The sequence below is a fragment of the Vespula pensylvanica genome, chromosome 2, assembly GCF_014466175.1.
Source record: "Vespula pensylvanica isolate Volc-1 chromosome 2, ASM1446617v1, whole genome shotgun sequence".
NCBI classification, from domain to species: Eukaryota; Metazoa; Arthropoda; class Insecta; order Hymenoptera; family Vespidae; genus Vespula; species Vespula pensylvanica.
Genome location: NC_057686.1, coordinates 678,629 through 683,628, shown reverse-complemented (window position 1 = coordinate 683,628; position 5,000 = coordinate 678,629). Strand labels below are relative to the sequence as shown.

At 37.9% G+C, this 5,000-nt stretch overlaps 1 long non-coding RNA gene across 1 annotated transcript in view; it reads right to left on the bottom strand.

The window, feature by feature from the left end:
- The window catches only part of LOC122627369, a 69,980-nt gene that overhangs the window by 46,374 nt on the left and 18,606 nt on the right, over positions 1 to 5,000 (bottom strand). Inside the window, exon 2 of the long non-coding RNA XR_006326843.1 lies at positions 2,414 to 2,649. This is a non-coding gene — a long non-coding RNA (uncharacterized LOC122627369). The remainder of the gene's footprint in view (positions 1 to 2,413; positions 2,650 to 5,000) is intronic.

Sequence of the window (5,000 nt, the reverse complement as noted above, 5' to 3'; positions counted from 1 at the left end):
CTGCTGCTGCTGATGCTTCTGTTGCTATTGAAGGAATAGGACGAGGACAATGATGATGAAGATGACGACGACGACGACGATGATGATAATTAATAATAATAATAATAATAACAATAATAATAATAATAATAATAATAATGACGATCATCTTCATCATCATTGTGCATTATCACGATAATGACGATAATGTGCCAGAGAAGATATACTGTGAGAATATTAAAAATTTCTGAGGTCATTCGTCTCCGTAACTAGTTTTCTTATATAGTTATCATCATATTCCTAGTTTATATTTTTTTATTTATTTATTTATTTATTTTTTTTTGACGCTAAGATACATACTCGTACGGTATATATCGAAAGAGAGAAATAGGGAGAGGGTAACGCGAATATGCTCGAGGGGGTCAAACGTTAAGCGTAGCTGAAACCCGAAACGGGACGTTCGAGAAAGGGACACGTGACGGATAAGGGTCGGTGGAGAAAGGGTGGGTGGGTTAAAGGGAAGGAGAAGAAGGGCAAGCGTTAAAAAAGGAAAGAACGACCGAACGAACGAACGAACGAACGAACGAAAGAAAGAAAGAAAGGAAGAAAGAAGCACAGAGTGCTTCTGAACCCTCTGGCGATCGAAAAGTTTTGTTGAAAATTCGCGCGACGTTGACACGGCCATGAGGGGATGATTTTCGACGCCTTCGGACACCTGAGAATCTCGATCGGGAATCCGTCTCGAGATGAAAACTCCTTACGCTTCAAGGAAAAGGACTATACTCGAAATAATCTCTCCTAAGAGGGATCTCCTCCTCTCTCTATTCGTCGTCTTTCGGATTTTATTATCCTGAAATCTCATGGCTCATTTTTTTCTCCTTATCTTTGTTCCCTTTTTTCTTTCTTTTATTTTTTAAACGGTTAAATAATACGCCATGATTCCAGAGGATCCAGAAGTATCTTTATACATGTATAATTTTTTTTTTTTTTTTAATTTAAGAAATCATCGCGATTAACTTATACGATGGGATAATGTCATGATTAATAAATATTCTATATATTTATATATATACATTTTTTTTACGGACTAGCTCGAAAGTCCCTAGATATCTCTTTTTTTACTTTCAAAGTTAAACATTTCCACCTTAGTTACTAATCGTATCCAATAATAGTCCAATAATATCGTATAAATATCGATATATCAAAGCGTGAAGAGTTAGAAAAAAACGTACGTTTAAATTCAATTCGATTTTGATGGATTTACTGGAAATAGAGAAAAAAGCAAAAAACAAAAAAAAAAAAACAAAAAGAAAGATTATGCCTAACGCGGCCATCGTATATCGAATAGTTCTATTTTCTCAAATAAATGTTGATTACCAAACGAATAAACGAATAATAGTCGCGCGTAGACTTAATCGGCCGTAATGAACTCGCATCGATCAACGCGACGATTTAATGGCTCGCTTTACTTCTGCCCTGCCAGTGGCACCACCCGGCCCACCCCCTTTCTCTTTCCTCGTTCTCTTTCTCGCGACTCACCCCACCCCTCTCTTCTCTCCTAGCTATATCGCTTATATAGGTACGTTGTGTGCCTGATACCGTTGAATATACCATTTGAAAGGTTTCGCAGCGTGAATTAAATGCCCGAGCGTTTTATCGTCGAAATCGAATGAATATCTTCCCTCGAACTTTTCCATCGAAGTACGACCACCCTCCCACTACCAGCACCTCCAATAAGACCAAGACCAATACCAACACTAGTACCATCACAACCACCACTAGCGTCACCACCCTTTTCTTCCTTCCTTCTTCTCCTCGAACGGTCTCTATGAAAGGCACAAAAGTTCTCACCGCTCGTTAGGAGTAAATTTTTATACATACAAGAGAGAAAGAAGGAGAAAGAAAGAGAGAGAGAGAGAGTTTGAGGCGAATCAGGTCAGCTTTCTTTACCATTTTTATGGGATATCTTTCTAAGGGAAAGAAACGACAAAGGATCTCGAAGGATGAGAGAAAGAAAGAGCGAAAGAGAAAGAAGGTAGTGGTGGTGATGGTGGTGGTGGTGGTGGTGCTCTTGCAGCGTGCTAGAGCTAGCGTCTCGAGAGGCTGCGAACTTAAAGCAAGCCTCTTCGCAGTCGGTCACAATGCTCCCGCATATATATATATATATATATATATATATATATATATATGCGCAAATATAAATACCTATAAAACAAGTAGTATGGAAAGAAAAGACGCGTGCAGGTACGTGTGTTAGATCTTACTCGCTTGTTTGCGGTCTTACGCGACATGCTCCTCTATATATGTAGGCTCGAAGAAAGTAGAGTATGAGAAACTGAGAAAGAGATAGAAAGAGAGAGAGAGAGAGAGAGAGAGTATACCAAAGAAGAGTGGGAGTGGTAGCAAGTACTGATGGAATTAAAATGGGACTTACGCAAGAGCCGTCGTAGCAACTGGATAACGCCTCGAAGCCGTCAAAGTGTTATCGTCGTTCTCGATTCCTTCCGTCTTTCCATCTCGTAGAAAGCCGCGAGTCATTTCTTTTTAGTCAGCCTTTTTTTACTTTTTCTCTGTTTCTCTCTCTCTCTCCTTTCTGTTCTTTTCTCTTTTGCTTTTTACCTTCTTCTGAACGACGAGATTCACTCCTTTGTTCACGTTTTTAGGACGATTCTGAAACAAGAAGAGAAAAAGCGTGCCGTTCATTAAAAATGCATCTGCGAATCATATACGTACTCATATATACATATATGAATCTTATGTATGTATGTATGTATGTATGTATGTATGTATGTATGTATGTATGTATGTATACGACGATCTATTTCTTGATAAAGTAAAAGTACTGTGCGTAGGTAGATATGTTTGTATATGTATTGTATCACTCTCTGTATCTGTGTTTGTACTTTGATGTATTCGATAAAAGTATTTACCAATGATCCAAATAAAAATATGCGTTATCGTACGAAAATGTTCAAATTCAAAAGATATAATCGGCTTATGTAATTGATTAGAAATTTTAATAATAATAATAATAATAATAATAATAAATTATACGGAAATATTAATAATAATACGGGAAAGTTCGCGCACACGTTATCATTATAATAATTCAGAGAGCGATCGTATCGAGATCGTTTGGTATAGGAAAACTATGATCGCTGGTAAGCGAACAGAGAGTCGCATCTCGTCGGCGGGAACTTTCAAAGTTACGGGAGCAATACCGTTACGTGCTTCAAAATGCAAGGATCATTTCCGTCGCGGCGTTCGACCACATTGTTATATTTCAGGCAACATCCGATATAACGCGCATACTAAACAGTACAGGGTTAGATATATATATACTAGGTGGTATCGAGTGAACATAATTTGCAACATTGTTCAAAAGTTATTACGCGGTCCTTTATATATATATATATATATATACGTATATACCAATATTAACAAGTTTATAATAATAACTGTTATTACAATTAGAATGATTAAGCAGATATTTTCATACTCTTTTCCTTATACATACACGAGAAGTACAAATTTATGACGAATGAAAATAATTTTTCGCGATGATCGATTGGAATGGAAATTAGATGAATGAATGTCTAAATGATAGTACAAATAGTCACACCCTTTAAAAGGTTCTCTTTAAGTAGTCCATGGCCGAGTCATATTTCTCTCGTTTAGCTGATCGCAATTAAAAATAGAAAGAAAGAAGGAAGGAAAAAGAGACCAAAAAAAAACATAGGAAAAGAAAAATAATAATGTTCTAGTCGAGACGAGAAGAGCGTCGGGTTTAAAGGCGTCGGTCTATGCGTCGTTACGGGTCACCCTGTATATATCCACGTCCAAATATCGTTCAAAGAACTTACACAGAGGCGTTCGTACAAGCTCGTATGTGTACTTTGGGATCCCTTCCTAAGCGAATATCCAACCCCCGAAGCTTTCTCTCTCTCTTACTCTCTCTCTCTCTCTCTCTCTCACTCACTCTCTCTCGTTCCAAAGCGAAGGAAGCCGTATGTGCATTGGACATTGATTTTAAACGTATACCGTTCGGGAAAAAGTGCAAAAAAGAGTGGCTTTCGCGCGCACCAACGCTACGTCAAGTCGGTCTATCGCTTCTAGGTAGGTAGGTAGGTAGGTAGGTACTAGTAGGATAGATAGATAGATAGGTATGTGTGTGTGTGTGTGTGTGTGTGTGTGTGTGTGTATGAGTGAGTAAGTGAGTGTAAAAGAGAGAGGATGTTCGAAAGATGGATATGGAAAAGAGACTTGGGCGTCGATCGACTTGATGGACTGACAAAAGTGTGGGAGCGATGTGCCGATGCCAATGGCGTAGACGCGTGTCTATGTATTTTTATGAATATTTAATTATAAAAATTCGACGGATCGATACGAAGAATATTAAATATTGTTTTGTTGATTTAAGAAAGTAAGATAAAGCCTTTTCGTTTTGTATATTAAATTTATACGATTGATTGATAATTACATACGAATAAATGTGTATATCGATACGAATGGTGAACAATGATTATATTCATTAGAGAATTTCTGAATCTGATGTATCAATGAAGTTCGATCGAAAAAAATTGAAAGGAGAAATGTGACTTCATTAATTAATTATACGTATGTACATACGTACATATATACATACATACATGTATATATGTATACATATACATATATATATATATATATATATAAAAATCGAGATATTCCATAAGGGAACGAGGCACGTGCATACGCCACTGTCCAGATACGCTTCTCCAAAGTTATTTTGCGGAGAGGCGGAGGCGAGAAGCAGAGACTGTCTGATACAGAGAAAGAAAGAAAGAGGACCGACCGACCGTACGTACGTACATATACACGCATACAAACATACATACATATATACGTAGGCGCGTGCACCTTTATATACGTGAGGAAGCGTGCGTGAGGCGAGTACATAAGAGCGCGTGCGCAAGAGAGAGAGAGAGAGAGAAAGAGAGAGAGAAAGAGAGAGAGAGAGAGAGGTAGACGAACGAGCGAGG